The sequence below is a fragment of the Crinia signifera genome, chromosome 4 (assembly GCF_055691185.1).
Source record: "Crinia signifera chromosome 4, ASM5569118v1, whole genome shotgun sequence".
NCBI classification, from domain to species: domain Eukaryota; kingdom Metazoa; phylum Chordata; class Amphibia; order Anura; family Myobatrachidae; genus Crinia; species Crinia signifera.
The window spans coordinates 92,618,122-92,639,166 of NC_139220.1; positions in this window are offsets into that span (position 1 = coordinate 92,618,122).

Genomic DNA, 21,045 nt, shown 5'->3' on the forward strand with positions numbered 1-21,045 from the left:
GCTGAATGGTGCCCATGTTATGATGGTAGAGTAGCCAGAGTTACCCTTATAATCTATGTGACTGCTCATGGTTCCTTTGCCTTAGGTCCTCACCTGCCAGAGCCAGGATCTGTGTATGCTGCATGGTGGTGCTGTCCTGCTCTGTGCTACAGTAAACAGTGTTCACTTTCTGGTTGTCAGCACGCACTCTGCGGATAGACTGTGAAGCGTGAAGCATATTCTTATTGCTATTGCTCGATGTTACAGAGATGTCTTGGTTGAGTGCCCACGGTCGACTGGTAGATTGTGATCAATGTTTTGGCAACCCCTGCCCTAATCAGTCCCTTAAACTGGGTACACATTAGACCAGGGGCAGCCAACTCCAGTCCTCGAGAGCTACCAACAGTTCAAGTTTTCCAGCTCACCTCACAGGTGCATTCATTACTGACTGACACATTTTAAAAGATCCACAGGTGGAGCTAAATACTTCACTTGTGATTCTGTGAGGAGATATGGAAAACATGCACTGTTGGTAGCTCTCGAGGACTGGAGTTGGCTACCCCGGCTTTAGATGATGTGCAAATGATGCTGATGTTGTCAAGGATTTCATTGAACTCCTGGACAAAGAGTATAGTGCAGCCACTCTCAACCTTACCAATGACCTAAATATATGGCCACATACAGGAGTACAGTATACTGCCATTGGCGATATCAGATTGAGTGGCATGCATGATCAACCTGAAGGTCTAATGAATGACCTATGTGAGTTGCTGGTAGTGCATACACACTGGACGAAGTCCCGATCCATCAGAATAGGGCACATCATTTAAAAAATCATGTAATGTGTACTCAATTTTAGATATAATTAGATGCAATGCCACAAATTCTTTTTTTGCCTATATGACATAAAATAACATTGAAGAGCACACTTTTCCTGGATGTTCCCCTAAAACTCATTCTTACTTTTGCAAAATAGCTCAGTGCGGGAGTCTGTATGGTGCCAATGGCTCTTAATAAGAAGCATTTGGTTCAGATATTAAAGCTCTTCAGGATGGGAGGGTGACCAGCATATATACATTATGTTGACAGTGAAAATATCAACATACTAAATGTCAACTACATAATGCCAACAATTATTGTATATTGACAGTTCTACATGTTGACATGTTTATTGTGTTCACACACCATGTCAAGACCTTACATCAGGGGTCTTCAACCTTTAAAAAGTGTGGGCCACATTAAAATGTTCAATGAAGCCTGAGGGCCACTAAGCTTTAGTGGCTGCAGTATTTAGCACAGCCCCCATAGACATCACATCTCCCCCTTAATGTCAGCACAGCCCTTCATAGATAGACAGCACAGCTCCCCCATAATGTCAGCACAGCCCTTCATAGATAGACAGCACAGCTCCCCCATAATGTCAGCACAGCCCTTCATAGATAGACATCACAGCTCCCCCATAATGTCAGCACAGCCCTTCATAGATAGACAGCACAGCTCCCCCATAATGTCAGCACAGCCCTTCATAGATAGACAGCACAGCTCCCCCATAATGTCAGCACAGCCTTTCATAAATAGATAGCACAGACCCCATAGACCTCACAGCTCCCCCATAATGTCAGCACAGCTGTTCATAAATATATAGCACAGCCCCCCATAGACATCACAGGCCCTCTATAAGTCAGCACAGCCTTTCATAAATAGATAGCACAGCCCTCCATAGACACCACAGCCCCCATAATGATGTTTCCTATCTGGGCGCCCAGGTGTCCGCGTCGCCATGGACACCTGGGAAGCCCGCGAGGGGACGCGTATAACTGTGAAGGTATCCGCGTCCCCTTGCGGGGCTCGCTGCGCTCGCCACGCTTCGGGCTCGGTGGCTCGCTGCGCTCGCCACACTATTCTATTCTCACTCCACGCCCTAGTGGATAGTAGGGCATGAAAAGGTCGGAGGACGCGTACCGCCGCCCCTCGCGGGCTCGCTGCGCTCGCCACGCTTCGGGTTCACGTTGATGGCGGGGTGGCGTCAACTACTTTTGGGGGGACATTCCACTGCTCTGTGGTTTTTTTGGGGGTTTCTGGCCCATTTACCATTCTTCCCTATGCTGATTTGGGTAAATTGATCCATTTAACATTGTTTCCTATGGGAAATTGAATCGGATCGCATCGCATCGTTCAATATCGTGTATGTGTACGATGCGATGCGATCCGATTTTTCTACGGAGAATAGCATGGTGCGCAATTAACTTAGCGGGCGCCCAGATAGGAAACAAGTACCATATATATATATACTTGTGCATGGGGGGGGGAGGGGGGCAGAGGTTGAAGATCCCTGCCTTACACAAACGCTAATCCTAATGGTAATCCGAATTTTTAACATTTTCACTATTTTAAATTAGAAATTGTAATGTCGACATAACCGTATCTATAATCCGGACTCATCATAGATTGAATCAAGATGTGGACCTTGAAAAGACCCCTGGAGGGTTGAAACGCATCGTCTGTGGACCGTGGACAGGTAGACAGACAGCACTTTGCACTGTGCGGCAGCACTGACCGCCAGGACCAGTGACTGTCACCCAGGGTATCATTTATCCTACACTCCATTTGAACTGTTATATCATATACCAGTTCACATGCCCTCTGGTAATTTGCTGCTATCTACCCTGTACCACGGATATGTGGATGTGATGATTACTGTATGTTTTATATGGATGTTTTAGAAAATGTTTTTAAGATGAAATAAATTATACTTTACTTATTTCTCTTTCTATTTTGGCAATCTTTCTGGAAATACTGTATACCACTTCTGGCTGACTCGGCGCTAGCTAAGTGAAATTTTAGATTTCTTCTTTTGTGTGCATTTCTTGGCGAAGGCTTTTGGGAAACGTCACTTTCTAATCATATACTAGCCCAGCTGCTTTAAGCGCATTCCCAGTCGATTTACACCATTCTTTGTATGGTTACACTTAAGACAGTGTCCATGTTGACCTATGTCGACACAGACACACACAAAACTCATGTCAACCTTTTGAATGTTATAATTATAATGACACATCTTGAACTGTGGCTGGAAATCACGGACATATTAGTGCTGTAGGGGCTGCCATTTTGCTGTGTTTTTTTCCCCTTTAGTATAGGACAGGGCTGGGCAACACCGGCCCTCCAGATGTTGATGAACTACACATCCCAGCATGCCTTGCATCAGTTTCAGCATGGCCACATAGCAAAACTAATGCAAAGCATCCTGGGATGTGTAGTTCATTAACATCTGGAGGGCCGGTGTTGCCCAGCCCTGGTATAGGAGGACAGAAGAGGTAGAATGAGAGTCGCATCATGGGAACACCTTGCATCCTTCAAACCCCTCACAGTCACCCAGGAACAAAGTGGCCACATTTCATGAAATGGTTTTCAAGGGATTTGACCCTGTCACCCCTAAGGGCACATTTTATCTGAGATTTACATGTTACAATAGGACAAAGATAGTCCCACACATGAGTGGAGATAAGGAACCGATAACTGCTCAGGTCTATAATAGTCACAAAGTACAGTAGATTCAGATTTATTTACAAACCTGTTTCATTGTCATTAAGAGCTTATCCTATCCAAGAAGAGGAGCAGGTAGGCCGGTGTTCTCTGGATGGTGGTTACAGGGTTGGGACGACAGACCTGTTTTTCTCCTCAGCCAAAGGGGAAATATGAAGGTTTCTATCCTACATTATTGTAAAAATAACACATATAGGGGCCCATTTATCATTCAATATTTGTGGCTAAATCCCCCAAAACACCCATGTTCAGCTGCAAATATTAAGAATCACTGGAATGTATGTAGACGGGACCGCAGCAGGAATCTCGAGTCCCTGCTACGACCTCTCCTGCACCGCTGCTGGGGGATGCAAAGCGCTTTGCATCCCTTGGCTACCGGCATTCTGAGATGGGCAGTGCAATCAGCGGAAGGTCAGCACTAACCGCACATGCAGGGACGCTGCGCGTGAAGGATTATACATCCCTCTGATAGGATCACATTTTACAATGCGATCCTTACAGGGCCGTTTCTAGACAATTTAGCTCCCAGGGCAAATAAATAAAAATGCGCCCCCCCCCCCCCCCAAATACATAACATGAAATACAAGAAATTGCGCGCGCCGAAGGCGCGCGCGCCGAAATAGGGGCGTGGTTTATATTAAAAGGGGGTGTGGCTTAAAATAAGGGCGTGGTCTAGCAGCAAAACAATTACCTTACATCTCACTTTTGCAACCTGCATGTCCAGACATTGGTTACCGCAGGAATTGTCATTGTCCTCCCGCACTTAAGTTGGCGGGCTGAAGACCACACAGTGACATAAAAATATAAAGCCCCACACAGTTACCTAGTATGCCTCACAGATCAAGGCCAAACAATGACAGGCTACTTAAATCATACACTTTTTTATCCGTGATGCCAATTACATATTACGCCGCACACCATGATGGCAAGTACACAATACTCCCCATAACGTAGTGCCTATTACACATTATGCCCAACGCGCCACTGCCGCACAACTGATGCCGTTTACTAATATGCCCCCACAGTGCCACACATATGTCCCCACAGTGCCACACATATATGCCCCACAGTGCCAGCTATGCCCCCACAGTGCCACACATATATGCCCCCACAGTGACAGCTATGCCCCCACAGTGCCACACATATATGCCCCCACAGTGAGAGCTATGCCCCACAGTGCCACCCATATATGCCCCACAGTGCCAGCTTTGCCCCCACAGTGCCACAGATATGCCCCCACAGTGCCAGATATGCACCCACAGTGCCAGATATGCCCCCACAGTGCCACACATATGCCCCTACAGTGCCAAATATGCCCCCACGGTGCCACATATATGCCCCCATAGTGCCACACATATGCCCCCACAGTGCCAAATATGCTCCACAGCGCCACACATATGCGCCCACAGTGCCACACATATGCCCCCACAATGCCAAATATGTCCCCACAGTGCCACATATATGCCCCCACAGTGCCACATATATGCCCCCACAGTGCCACATATATGCCCCCACAGTGACAGCTTTGCCCCCACAGTGCCACAGATATGCCCCCACAGTGCCAGATATGCACCCACAGTGCCAGATATGCCCCCACAGTGCCACACATATGCCCCTACAGTGCCAAATATGCCCCCACGGTGCCACACATATGCCCCTACAGTGCCAAATATGCCCCCATGGTGCCACATATATGCCCCCATAGTGCCACACATATGCCCCCACAGTGCCAAATATGCTCCACAGCGCCACACATATGCGCCCACAGTGCCACACATATGCCCCCACAATGCCAAATATGCCCCCACAGTGCCACATATATGCCCCCACAGTGCCACATATATGCCCCCACTGTGCCACATATATGCCCCCACAGTGCCACATATATGCCCCCACAGTGCCACACATCTGCCCTCCTCAGTGCCAGACCTATATGCCCCCACAGTGCCAGAGGATAATATCCCAGCAGCAGCACAACTCACCGTTGCTGCTGCTGGGGATAGCAGAGTCCGGGTCTCCGAGTCCCGTTGCCGCCGCCGCTGCTTCTGTTTCCCAGGGGAGGAGAGGGGAGCGCATAGCGCATCTCTCATTCCCCTTCACTGTGACTGGGCTGTCAGACAATCATATCTCGCGGGCTGGCTCCTTATTGGCTGCCGGCCCGCGAGCTGATTGGCTAACAGCCCAGTGACACAGCGAGGGGAAGGAGAGACTTATGCGCTCCTCTCTCCCCTCCAAGTACAAGAGAGATCATCTTTTTGGGGCGGCGGACGGACGGGGCGTGCGGGGGGGACAGCGGCGTGGGGGAAGCTGGCGGGCGCCCTGGCTGCTAAACAGAGGCGGACAAGCCGTGCGGCGCCCCGGGCGGCTGCACGGCTTGTCCGCCTCTAGAAACGGCCCTGGATCCTTAGTGGTAATATTCCACCCAGATGGCATTGTAAATGCAATCCTTGATAAACAGGCCCCTAAGGCAAGACTGAGATTCCTCTGTTAGGTAACATATCCTCCTGGATTTATTCACCTTGGGCCTGATTCAGATCTAATGTGAGAATACTTGGTCCAGTTTGAACATACCTCACCCAAGTCTATCCCCCCCCCCCCCCCCTGCAGTACACATGGGTTTGCCCATTTTGAGTACTACTTTGTCATGTGATCAGGTCTGAATTAGGCCATAATACTACATATGTAGGGGCATATTTAATTGAGGGCAAAGGATGCTATTTTGCGATTGACACTGTGTTTAGATCCTGGCTAGCTCCCACCCTTCTCATTGCCAATTCGCACCCTGCTTTGCTCAAAAGTGTTTTTTACCCTTTGGGGTATCCAAAACTTTGGAGTGAGATCCCGCTGCTGTAAAGTGCAGCAGCTGCCCTGCATATTCGGCAAGGTGAATCAGTTTACTGTCAATTGATTTCCCTCCATTCTTGTTGAAGATCCGCGTATCACAGGCACTGGTCAGCAATGCCACAGTGCTGTGTCAGACACTTCTGTAAGACCAGAAATGTGGATATGTGAGTTGGGGCAACTGCTATGCTTTCTGCTGACTATCGTATTTCCTAGGGGGAAGTAAAAATGACAATGCCGTAAATGATATGCCAACTAAACCTGGATTAGCACAGAAGCAGAACCTGAAGTTAGTGATGACTGTGTGCAGTGGGACTAGTCTAGCTGCATATACTTGTATGTCAGTGCCTGCGGGATTACTGTGCAATGAAGCATTTGGAAGCGTTACACATTTGAAGATATATGAGCTGATTTTAAAACCCAGCTAAAGTGAAAGTTATTCTGTTGCTTACAGAAATGGGTTGATGCACATATTGGGGGAAATTTACTAAGAGGTGTATTCTACTTCACATGTGATGTTGCTATGGGCAACCAATCAGATCCTGTCTACTATCTTCTAGAGGGTGCAAAATAAATAAGAAGTAGATTCTGATTGGTTGCCCATAGCAACATCACATGTGAAGTAGAAAACACATCTTAGTAAATTTCCCCCATTATGTTCAGTACATCTATTAGAAAAACACATTCAGATCAATCAATTAGGTGGGAATCATGATGGCCATTTTCTTAGTGATATGTCCAGTAGATATTATTTGCACATGCTCAGTATATACTGTATATCTCCGGGAATATGACATGGGCATCATGTTCCGGAGAATTTAGCATGCTCTGTAGGCACAAAGCCAGAACCTGCAGTGCCTCGGTCACTGCCAGAGAGGAGGGGTCCCACATGTTGGCTGCACTTCACTATGGCCCTTATTCTGATCAGTGCGGCCGGATCCGAATATGCGGCCAGCACCGTGCGTCCTAAACCCCGCCTTCCATACGGATCGCCAACTCCGTCCGTACGCGGTAAGAAGCTGTCCGAACGGACCGCACGTGTATTTCTCATGAATACGCCTCCTCCATCTCAGGGAACCTCCCCCATCATTCGATGGTCGCAGACCATCAAATGCAGGGCCGAGTGGTCCGCCAGCTCCCGCAACCTCAGACCCCACGGGCATTTCTCCATGCAAAAGCAGGGATCTGGGCGGGCAGCTGACATCCAGCAATGTCATATGTCCGCCCCCTACACGTGCGTCACGGCCGCATTACCATACGTACGCCCAGCGTTTGCATGGGAACGCCCATGAAACGCGGGGTGTAAACATATGGTAATGAGCCCAAACAGCCCTTCACACCCCTCTCCACCCCCTGTTCGTAGTGTACACATTTCATGCGTAATGTGGCCGTGCGTCCCGCTCGCACATGCGCAGAGACGCCTCTGCACATGCGCAGACACAAAACATCGGCGGCACGAACGCACGCGGATATTACCGCACCAACCAGAATAAGGGCCTATGTTATTAGACTACTCTAGATATTATTTCTATCCTAATTCACATTGAGAAAAAGACTGTTTACTATTCTGCTCTTGCTGTTAGAGGGAGAGCTCTGCTTCCCCCTTGTGGCACCTCTGGGTGCATGCATACACAGCTAACACGTGCATCAATGAGGGGAAATGGATCCTCAGGATCCCTCTCTGAAACAATGCCCAGTTACAGTAGCCCAGAGGCTAATATAGTCTAACGCAATATATACAGATGGCGTTCCTGAGCTTGGAAAAGCCAGACATCCCTTCAACTCTGCCCGCTGCGCTGTTATTTAGCGGGTAGGAGTCATAAGTTCAACTGTATGAAGGTTGACATACATTAGGTTGACCACTAAAGGTTGACCTGACTAAGGTCGCCAGGGTTGGAAGGTCGACACAAGAATTATGTCGACAATGGGAAGGTCGACATGAGATTTTCACTTTTGTTGTCCTGAATTTTGCCATAAATGGACAAGGACATTGTATCAGTGCACCACGCCCCCTCACATGGCTAGCGGTGGTCGCCACGCTTCGGGCTCGGTGCCTCGCTGCGCTCAGCACATTATTATATTGTCCCTCCGTGCCCTAGTGGATGGTAAGGTACAAAATACCGCCCGTCCGCACATGTTTGCAGAAAGTTTTTCCTTATATTAGTATTAATATGTACTTTACAAACTGCGGGAGCACCCCCAACCCAGTGCCTTTCACATTTGCCTCTATGTTGGCTCAACCTTTATTTATTTTATCTGTGTTGCTTTATTAATGAGGACCCAGTATATCAGATTAATGATGAAGCAGGAAATAAAACATTTATTTGTGGTTTACACATTTACTTTTCATTCACTTGCCTGCAATTTCATGAAACAGACCATTTTAATCAAACTATTTAATATGTTAAAAGAAGCAAAAAAACTAAATGCGTTTTCTTTAAAAATAAACCCAGTTAGAAATTATGTGGATAATACAATTAATAGTAGTTTTTTAATCTAATATCACAAGCAGTGGCAGCTCCTACCTTCTTGGGGGAAAGGGGCTGCCTCTGGCCGCAGCCGCCGTGGGGGTACCGCAATGCAGGCACCCCCTCCCTCTTTCACCGCTCTCCCCCCCGGTCCCCGGCGCCAATCCTATTATGACAGGCACAAACATATGTACTGCGCATGCGGCCAGCTTCTATGGGCTGTTTCGGCAACAGCCCATAGAAGGAATCTTGGTCCCGGCACCTGTACAATATAAATGACAGGCACCGGGACCAGCACGAGCGCAGTACCAATATAGGTACTGCGCATGCGCAATCGCTGATTTTGCAAGGCAGCCCGCACAAAGGCGTCCCGGAGGGAGGGAACACCTCCCAATGGGACTACCTTGGTGACTGGCAGGTCGGACTTCCAATAGGAAGTCACTGCCAGTCACAGTGAAGCCAGTGCAGTCTCACAGACTACAGTGGCGGAATTTACCCAGGGGGGTACCAGGTAATTACCAGCCCATAGGTAAAAACCGCCACTGATCACAAGTGTGAAAATGTGTTCATCCGAGTAGTGACAAAACTCTGGGCAGTGAAGGGGATAGAGCTGCGTTAGTCTTGTTCTATGGCAGGTGAAGTTTATTCATGTGGATAGCTTTTATTTATATGGGGTGTTAATCATATATGAGTATTTCTAAAATTAATTAAAACAAAAAACTTTTATAACCTCTTTAATCTTGTTAAGTAAGGCAAATGCATTGTGAATGATTTGTGTAAATGGCACATAACTAACAATAGGCATTGTGATTTTTTTTACTTCTAATTTTGTGATGTACTATTGCTGTAATCTCATCAGTTTATCTAGATTTTGGATGCCATAACAAAACATTCATACCTATCTTTCAGTGACCTCTTGTGGACAACAATGGGTATAGCACAATGGCTACACATTAATATGCAGGTTGTGGGCAAGGAAAAAACAACGGTACTTGTCTAGTTTCACGGAGGAAGATAAATCGCATGCGATTTTGTACCTGTTCATAACCCCACTATCCACTACGCATGGAGTTGACTTCATATCAGGGTTGCCGACTCTCCCAGAATGTCCGTGAGGACCCCTTTCTCCCTCAGCTGCCACTTTGCTTTTGCATGTGTACTTACTAGGTAGCGGTGATGCTCCCGCCAATGCGCCTCCTGCTGGCCTACCAGTACCTCCAGCTACATGATGCGTGATAGGTGCTCGGCGCAGAGGTTGCCGGGACTTGTAGTCCTCTATTTCCTGCGCTGCTCGCTGCTGGCAGATTGAGAGCATGGCAGCAGATATTTATGCATGCTGGGAAAGTCCTGTTCTGGGCATCGAATTGCTGGAGTGGTCACATCACACAGGGAATGCTTCCCCCACTGCCCCAGCCAGTGTCCGGTGTCAGAGACATGGAGTGACTGGTGACAGGTAACGGATGAGGCAGAGGGGAGTAAGGCCTAATGTACAGTGAGCCCGCCAGCTCTGCTGTATTATTGCACTTAGTACATAGGTATGGGGCCTGACAGCTGTGGTGGGGAAGGCACAGTGCTTCTGGCATAACATCACCCACTCCCAGTTTCCCTCTATCTCCTACCATAGTATTTAGTACATCAGCTCACACACTGAGCATGTCATATGTTATATGCCATGCACATGGGTGCCCTGTGCTGCTGCAGGGTTTGGGGATTGCCTGCCTGATGTGTAAAACCTCTGAGACCTCCTCTCCATGTATGCTATCTGCAGAGCATTGCACTCAGGTAGAGTCCTCACCATGTAGTCTGCCCCCTGGCGACTTGAGGCCTAGCCCCCGTGTGATGCAAGGCCTGTCCCCGTGTGATGCAAGGCCCGCCCCCATGTGAGGCCTGTCCCCTGGCTTTTACTTTTCTCCCTTAAATGATTTAGCAAAAGTAGGCAACTCTGCTTGGCGAGCATAGCGAGCCACCTAGCCCGAAGCGTAGCGAGTGTAGCGAGCCCCACGGATTACTTTACATGTATTTCGCGTCCCCTTGCGGGGCTCGCTTCGCTCGGCACGGAATACATGTAAAGTAATAGGAAAGTATGTGCGTAGAAAGAGAAAACAAAATGTCTTACTACTGCAGTGTCCTAGCCACACCCATCTACCCCCTCTGGCATTAACACCGCCATGCCGGCTCTAGTGCCAGTTGAACAATGTTTTTCCTACAATAGATGTTTATGATGGTGGTATCAGAAGAAGGCCTTCCCTTTCAAAGCATGTGGAAAATCATCCATACTGACACCTGGCACCTCCTCTGTATCATGTGATGTTATCAGGACCGGCGCCACCACTAGTCAGCTTTAGGCATCTGTCTGGGGCCACTGGAGGGAGCAGGATGGAGGTGAGAAAAATCCCCCCCTCCCCTGTGGAGCCACTCGGCTGCTGATGCTGCATCTCTGCACCCCCCCCCCCCTCCTGGAGTGATGTGCCGGATGAAGCAGGATGGAGGTGAGCGACCCCCACCCCGCTGCAAGTCTCCACACACACACACACCCGTAGAGCCACTCGGCCGCCGCATCTCTCCCCTGGACCCGGCACACACACACACACCCCCGGGAGGATATTTTGGTAAACATCAATTAATTGCTGTCAGGGGGTTTACTTGCTTGTTGCCATGAGGTTTACTTGCTTGTTGCCAGGGGGTTTATGTGCTCCTTGCCAGGGGGTTTACTTGCTCATTGCCAGGGGAGAATTTACTTGTTCGTTGCCATATATATATATATATATATATATATATATATATATATATATCCTTCGTGTTTGGGCTCGAAACACTGGTGTTGGTCACCTGTTATGCAATAAAGCAGTTTACCTGATTCAAGACTCCGAGTGACGCCTGTTGCCTCTTTATACACATATATATATATATATATATATATATATATATATATATATATATATATATAGCAGAATTTTTTTGTAGCTAGAGAAAAATCCCTGCGAGTGTCGCCCTAGTACTATTGTACATCTGTGTCTGTGTATCCTGGGATCTGGAGGGCACCAAGGCCATTAAATTGATACAGTGGAGTGCTGGACCCTTGTGTTGTGTGGTGTGTGTATATATATATATACATATACATAATAACACTCGCCGAGGCGTTCGCTCATCAACGAGATAAAATTGGGTGGGCAGGGGGGGCCAGCAAGGGGATTCCTATAAAAATGCTGGGTGTTCCCCTGTTAACACAGGCATTGGTGATTGCTGCTTGGGGCGGGTGGCTGACATCACATGACGTTATCTCCCATCCCAAATCCGGAGTACAGCAGCCATCTGAAAAGTAAGTATTGACTTATTTTTCAAGAAATTGTGGGTGGGCTAAAGCGCTGCCTATGTTCTATGTGTTGTATGCAAAGAAGGAGATGAAAAAAAGGGAGAAATGGTGATATGTAAAAGAATTGCTTTATTTAGTAATTGTTCTGGAGCTCAGTGTGGGCGGGGTGTGGGCGATCTTAAAATTCTTATTTACTTGGTGTTTCTGAGATACATCTATTGGGGGTCCCCTGCTTGAGGGAATTTTGTTCAGGGCCGTGTCAGCCTGAGAGATCCCCAGTAGGGGTTCAGGTAACCCTTTGGGGCTCCTTTTAAATTTCCGTAGGTCTCCTCCTCCGGGATCTACGGTCTCTTCACACTGATGTGCGGTGAACAAATGAGTATGTTGTTTTATTGAGAAAAGGAGCCTATGTTGGCTTCAGGCAGTTCAGTGGAACTCCTTTACAATCCCATAGGCTGCATGAGCCTATGTCCTTTCTCTTGTTATATTCAAGTGGTGAGTAGGGAGGGGTTGGGGGGTGTTGGGGTGAATGGGTGGAGATTGAGTTTGTCTCAGTTAAGTTTGTATCAGGATCAACTGGTGATCCGTGAGTAAGGAGGGAGCCTTTTCAGGCTTCAGGCGATCAGTTCGACCCCTTTACAATCCTATAGTTGTACTATGTACCCTCTTTCTCCTGTGTCATACTTGGCGTTTCCTTAGTGTTCAGCCTCTAGGTGTCGTGGTGTGTCGCTGCATTCTACCTGGTTCTGATTGTAGTCTATTCATAATCCTGAGTTTTATAGACACACAAGTGAAATCATCCTTGAAAAAGGCTGCCCGCAGCTGAAACGGTGATTCAAGACATTTACACTTCCAAACCTCCTGCCACAACAGGGAGAAGGACGCGAACAGACACAGCCGGACACGGAGCTCCACTACCAGCTCCGTGCATAGAGTGACGTCATCAGGAAGTGCAGACGCCGGGAGCCTAAACGCTGCAGCGTAGAGGACTCCGACGGCGCGAACAGCACAGCCCCATAGACGAGCACCAGGCTGAGGGAGCAACACCAAGAACAGCCCAACAAGCGTGAGTGTTAACCCCGCACACACCACGACACCTAGAGGCTGATGACTAAGGAAACGCCAAGTATGACACAGGAGAAGGAGGGTACATAGTACAACTATGGGATTATAAAGGGGTCGAACTGATCGCCTGAAGCCTGAAAAGGCTCCCTCCTTACTCACGGATCACCAGTTGATCCTGATACAAACTTAACTGAGACAAACTCAATCTCCACCCATTCACCCCAACACCCCCCAACCCCTCCCTACTCACCACTTGAATATAACAAGAGAAAGGACATAGGCTCATGCAGCCTATGGGATTGTAAAGGAGTTCCACTGAACTGCCTGAAGCCAACATAGGCTCCTTTTCTCAATAAAACAACATACTCATTTGTTCACCGCACATCAGTCTGAAGAGACCGTAGATCCCGGAGGAGGAGACCTACGGCGATTTAAAAGGAGCCCCTAAGGGTTACCTGAACCCCTACTGGGGATCTCTCAGGCTGACACGGCCCTGAACAAAATTCCCTCAAGCAGGGGACCCCCAATAGATGTATCTCAGAAACACCAAGTAAATAAGAATCTTAAGATCGCCCACACCCCGCCCACACTGAACTCCAGAACAATTACTAAATAAAGCAATTCTTTTACATATCACCATTTCTCCCTTTTTTTCATCTCCTTCTTTGCATACAAAAATCAACACATAGAACATAGGCAGCGCTTTAGCCCACCCACAATTTCTTGATATAACGTAGGGACTGGGAACCCCTGTTTTTGGCTAGAGCAGCGCCAACCTCATCCAGGCAAACACCAGGAAGCGCGGTAGAACCTAAATCCTCCAGTGACTTATTTTTCAGACTGAAAGCTGGAAAATCATTCGATGGCCAGCAACCATCAAATGATTTCTCTTCCTTGTGGCCGCACGCGAGAGGATGTTTTACCATACACATCCCCTTGCATGTTACTGATGGGATTCGCATGGGGTGGGTATTAAATGCAGTCTATTCAACAGGTCTGAATCAGCCCCATAGTTTTTACAGTAAAATCTATGGCCGTCAAAGCATCGTGTCCTGTTATAGATATATATTTGCGGTACTTGTGTAGTTTCACGGCAGCAGCCTACACTACGTTTGAAGCTACATTTGAAGCTACGTTATCAGAGTAGCCCAATGGCTGCCTTACTTGTGTGGTTTCATGGCGGCAGCCTAAGCTATGTTGTCAGCGTAGCCCAAAGGCTGCCTAGCGTAGTCAGCGTAGTGACTCCGCGGCAGCCCTGTGTAGTCATCGTACTGTCCCCAGGAGCTGCAGCTCTGTCTCCAGCATCCCTGGCAAGCCTAGTGAGCACCTCTCACACAGCGCAGATGCCCACATGATCCCCTGTCTGCTGGCGGAGAGGGGATCATGCGGGCGCCGGCAGAGAGGTGCTCCATCTGTTTTAGATGCAGTAAGTATTGCGGCAGGGTGATGCAACCCTGCCGACAGGCTTAGGGGTTCGGTAGCATTTGCCAGTGCTCCATATTACATACTGGCAAATTTTTCATTTGAAACCCCACTATCCACGCCAGCCCGAAGCGTGGCGAGCACACGCGTTATGCGTCCTCCCAACTTGTTCATACCTCCACTATCCACATTGGCGTGGAGTTGACATTCAGTCTCATTGGATGGCCATTTGCACATGTCTTTGTCTCTGGGAGAAAGTGGTGACGCTGTAAGAAATTCAATGACTCCTCCGCCTGCGGCAGGTTAAATATAGGTAATTTGTCGGCAGCCATAACTGATACAATGTACTGCTGACTGACTACGATAACTGCGTACCGCTGGCTGACTATGCTGTCCGCAGGAACACTATGCTGGCTCTGACAGGGACGCTCGCAATGTTAAGTGGAGGCGGGAACACTACGCTACTTCTAACAGGGACGCTGACTAGGCTGGCTACGCTAACTACGCTAAGCGGCCGTGGGAACGCTATGCTACTTCTGACTGACTACAAGTACCATATTTGCAAATTAAAATCCAGGTAGCAGTATGATTGTGCCTTACATAATTTCCATAATGTTATTGTTTAATTGTATAATTGCCATAATCAGGTGTTGATTACCATGGTCCACCACTAAAGGAGTGATCTCTTTAACAGAGGTGAGTAGGCAATAGCACAGTACTTAAGGGCCCCATACATCAACCAATTAATTGTGACAATTTTCAGATATGGAGATGATTGCCACAATTAATTTTAGATGTGTGGGCTCCCCCTTTTGGCAATCCCAATCAAAATCGCCAATCGATTGCTTAATCAGGTTTTTAAACATGTTTAATAATCTGGTATTATCTGCAGATCTTTTTTATATGTGTGGGCATTCCCAATTCGTCTTCTTCATCTATTTACATTATGAACAGCTGAAATGACAATGGATTGGGCAATTTCCAGATATGGAGATGCAATCTTTAGATGGAAAAATTCTGCCGATCACTGAAATAAATCTGTAATGTGTCGGCAAAGTCAGATATATTGTAAAATCCATTTATCTGGCCAAAAAATCCCTGTATCTGGAAATCCATAAATTGTGATTGCCAAGGAGCTCCTGGAATCCGCAAAGAAAGGTAGATAAAAGTGGAGGCTGGTCTGGTCATACTGGTCCGACATGCACGAGGTCAACCTTGACCAAAGGTCGATATGCACTAAGTCAACATTGACAAAGGGCTGACATGGCAAAGGTCATGTGATGTCAGCCGCCAGCTCCAAGCAAGCATTTACACGTCTTCCAGTTGTACACCCAGTGTTTTTATGGGCACGCCCATAAAACGCTGGGTATTCCCCTGTTTCCACACCATGCCCACCCCCTTCCTGCCCACCATTGAGCGAACAGCTCAATGGTGGGCGGGAAGGGGGTGGGCATGGTGTGCAGAGTCTCATGGGAAAGCTCAGATTTTGCTCTGGCAGCAGCATTTGCCAGGAAAACTGAAGGAGCAGATGTTGTCGTGTCATGTACCACTTGAGCTGACAACTTGCTGACCAGGTGCTCTTCGCATCTTTTAAGATCTTGGTCAGTTGGAAAGAAAGAAATGCGTTACAACTTAAAGCTACAGATGGAGCCGCACTCATTGCGCCTGCCAGCACGACATATCTCTAGTGCTGGCGGGCGTGGCCAGCAGACAGGGATGGACGGGGACGTGTGATCAGTCCCATTGCCGAGAATGGGGTGCACGAGCGGCTGCCGGGTGAATCTCCCTGAAGGGAGAATTGCAGCGAAAGTGCAGCGAATCCTACACAGGATTAGCTGCCAGCCACGATCCTGGCCATTGAATACTGGCCTATATATTATACCAGCTGCTGTGATAACTGACATACAGTATAATACCAGTAAAGCCACCTATCACATTAGGGAAATACATCAGTGGTTGATCCACCACGGGGCGACTAGGGGCCGTCGCTCCAGGGCACCCAAACATCAGGGGCCCCCACACTCCAGATGGGTGGTGGGCGGCAGGCAGCGGGGTCCGGGCAGCGTGTCCCTGGGGTCTCGCCAGTGCTGGGGAGGGTACTGGACAGTCAGCGGTGGGTTCCCTGCGGCAGATGGGAACTAGTTCCCATTTGCCGCAGGGACCCCGCCACTGCCCATCCGCCTCAAAATGGGAAGTATTGAAGCAGTGCTGAAGGATAGGTACCGTGTTCTCACACTCACCTGCCAGCCCCACATCTCCCCACTGCCAATACTCTGGTGAGTGCTGCGGGGGGGGAGGGGTCATTCAGGGCAGGCGATAGGGGGGGTCAAGGAGGACACCTGTACTGGGCCCCAAGCTTGTGAGGGGCCCCAAAGTTCTGACGGGCTGTAAGCATAGCTGCGGCATTGCAGTGCCTATAAATGGTTTATAAAGGCACCCACCTGGATTCCTGTAAGGGTACTTACCCACACACCCCTCCAGTATTAGTGAATATTAATTGTGTCTTTTGTAATAATAAAAGACACATTCAATAAGCGGTATACTAAAAATGTTCTGCTCAAGGGGGCGTGGTTACGGGGCCCCACAGATATCAGTGTACCGGGCCCCAAGATTTATGTTGCTGGCCCTGGGGTCATTAGAGGAGGGGGGGGGGGAGCAGGGCAAGCGACAGGTGGGGTCAAGGGGAACAAGTGTGACGGACCCAAGCAATCTCAAGGGCCCCAGAACTTCCATGCCCCATTACGGCCGCTGGCCTCTCATTGACCCCCGCGGACTGTGCACCATCTGTGTGTGGCTGAGTCATACTGACTCACTGTGTTCCACTGCTGTCTACTGTGTGTGTGCCTTGCCGTTCGGTGCTCAGAGCCATTTACTCTGTGTGTGCACATGGCCTGTGGCGGCAGGGGCACAGCCATACCCGCCACTGGCACTGTAGCCTCAGTCTCTGGCTCCTGTACTTCATAGCACATGCGCAGGTCGTCTGTTCCGTGCCTGCTTGTAGTGCTCTGCGTTCTTTTGTGAAAGTGACAGGCCAGCAGCAGCCAGGCCAACAGGACTGAGAATGAGAGAAGTCTGCACCTGAAAGCAGGAATCTGGAGCAGTGAAAGGTTAAATGAGGCTCATGCAGAAGAGGGTTGTGTGGATTTGGGATTAGGTGGGGGCCCCAGAAATATAATTGTACAGGGCCCCAAGATTTCTGTTGCCAGCCCTGGGGGCGAGAGAAGGGGGCCCCCACAATTTTTTGGTCCAGGGCCCCCGCAGATCTTTATCCAGCCCTGAAATACATCATATTATATTGGCAGCCCATAGAAGACAGAAGGGCTGCGAAAAAGGGAGGGACTGGCTTCCAACTGATCACCAGCTCTCCTCTTACAGCAGCCCAGACTGGCAGTCCTTGAGGGAGGAAACATCTCCCAATTTTGAATTGTCTGTCAGGCTGATGACTGGCAGGTAGGAATTTCAATAGGAAGTCACTGCCAGTCTCAGTGAAGCTATTGCAATCTCACGAACTGCATTTGGTTTCACTGACACTACACACAAATTCGTAACTCATGGCATTGTTTTTTTTTTTTACTAATAATATAAAATAATGGAAAAATTGATACAAGAATTGATACAATTTTTTAAATTTTATTTATGTTAATATACCATATACTGTACTGTAAAATTACTTTGCAGAATATGCAAATGCCAGTTTAACCCTTTGAGTGCCAACGTTGTGAGAGATGTGCAAAATATCCACTAAAAATGCCAGACTCTCTCACAGTGACTGTTCTGCTCAGATCATTTGGTGGCATAGGCGTGCGCAGCACATTTCATTAGGGGTGTCTTACACACCCATTGGGTGTGCCTAACACCACCAATCAGACGTGTCTACCATCAGCTATTGGCACTCGCTACAATATAAAACATCTCTCAGCCACACCATAATAACCTGCCTATTTCAGTTTTAATCTTCTTATTACTCTCTGTAACAGTACATACAAATACAGTCATAAACATATATGGATGATGCAGGTATGTAGTGATATTACAATGGTCTAGTACAATTAACAATGCCAAACACACATACTTGATTGATGGGCGCTTGTTTTAATGGAATACTAGTTCTAAAAAACAAAAGTATATAAGGGTGGGCACAGCATTAGGGGGTACCTGTGCACCCCTAACACTCTATGTGCGCACCCCTATGTTTGCTGGCAATAACTGAAGTGATTCATATTCCTCGACTTCGACCCTGACAGTTTTAACGGATAGTTTGCAGATCTGTCACAGCAATGTTGGCACTCAAAGGGTTAAGCATTTTAGTATTATTATTATCATTATTATTATTTTATTTATAAGGCGCTACAAGTGTTTCACAGCGCTGTACAAAAGAAGAGTACAGGGAGACAAAACATGGCATAACATTGAATAAATAACAAAAATACAGTACAAATAAAGAGCGCCACAGATCAATACACATTACAGCTTAAAGTAGTGAGGACTCAATCAACATACAACAAGAGGCTTGAGGCCAATGATGGAGAGGAGTATGCAGACGAAGATGGTCACTGAGTGTTTGCATATAGGATAGCTGTGAGTGAAATGTGAAGAGAAGTGGGCTTTGACAACAGGAGGGAAGAGGGCCCTGCTCGGAGGAGCTTACAATCTAGTAGGAAGGGCAGACAGACAGATTACAAGAGGTCAGAGGCAGAACTAGCAAGTTGTGGGCCCAGGTGCAAAAATCTGCTTTGAGTTTTTAGTGCCGCTTACAAACATAATGGCCCCTGAAGTGCTGCTTACATGCACTATGCCCCCGGCAGTGCAAGTTTTACATAATGCCCACTGTAGTGCCACTTTATAATGCCCACAGCAGTGCTGATTATACATAATGCCCACTGTGATGCCACTTCATAATGCCCCCTGTAGTGCTGCTACATACTGCACCTGTAGTTCTGCTGCTTAATGCCCCCTGAAGTGCCACATTAATAATATTGCCCCCTGTAATGTCGCTGAATAATGCCCTGGTGGCACATAAGGGGTACATCCATGGAGGGGCAAAGTGGCACATAAAGGGTATGTGGAGGGGTCTGGTTGTACATAAGGGGTACGAGAAGGGGTCTGGTGGCAGGCACATAAGGGACCCGTGGGCAAGTGTGCTTATAAACAAAAAATTTAAACAAAGAGATCACAGTAGTTCTGCATCCAAATGGGAGATAATTACACTGTCCATCCTGATTCCTTCCACTATATTTTACATACACACACATTGCATTTGTCCCCCCCCCCCCCCCCCCGTGCCTAGGAAAACAAAAGCATATAATATATATTTGTTATAACTTTCTTCCCCAGGACCATCTCAACCTTTGCCCTCATACAGTAGAGTCGAATGATAAATAATTGTGTGTCCCCTTCTGTAGTTATGTAAATGTTCCACAGTTCCAGCATTATGCTAACTCCTTTATTCACTTACTTCTGTATGATTGCTGCTGGGACTCAGCTCAGGCTGGCCAGGCAGTGTTGTGCATGTTATGGGCATCATAAATTAACCCCTCTGTCACTCTCAGCGCGATGGGCTGGACAGACCACCATAACCAGCAGGAGGGGACGTGCGCTGAGACAACCGAGCGCATCGCTCGGTAATTATCCATCAATGCTGGCACCCGGCCAAATGCGGAACTAGAGAGCTCTGAGCCGCCGGAGAGTCTGCGGCACTGCTTTCAGCTCTCCATCTCCTCCTCCTCTCAGCGGCTTTCTTGCGCCGCACATTTAAAAAATAGCTGAAACTTTTGGGGGCGGACGGCAGCGCCGGGCAGTGGGCCCCTTTAACCACTTGGGCCCCGGTGCAGTGCACCGTCTGCACCGGCGGTAGTTCCGCCCCTGCAAGAGGTGCAAGCAAGTGGGTGGTGGCTAGATAGCAGGATGTAAACAGGCAAGGGGTCGGAGAACCAGCTGGTTTATGCAGTGGAAGGGTGCACTTTGATGAATAGGTGAGTTTTCAGTGCCTGTTTAAAGCTTTGCAAGGTCGGGGAGAGTCTTGTGTACTTCTGTGTGATGGACCAAGCAAACCCTGTAGAGCCAATGTTTCTTATCTGAGAATGTGGTTCTGATCTTTCCACCACTGATGCACCATCGGTCACACCATGGACTCCTCAAGCAGCTCCTGCCCGGAGTCTCCTTTGTAGATTTCTAAAGATATGACCACAGCAACTAAGATTGCAGTTGCATGCTGAATCACACCCATAGCATGGCCATGACACTGGCTAATTTAATGGAGACTATTGGTCACCTCCCAGTCTCCACCCTGAACCACACATGGATCGCAGAAGTCGCATCAGCTAATAGCAATGTCGTACGCTGATGGGAGAGAAGTGCTGCACAAATAAGGCACAGAAAGGCATGGCAATGAGTTTTTTTAAATTGTCAATA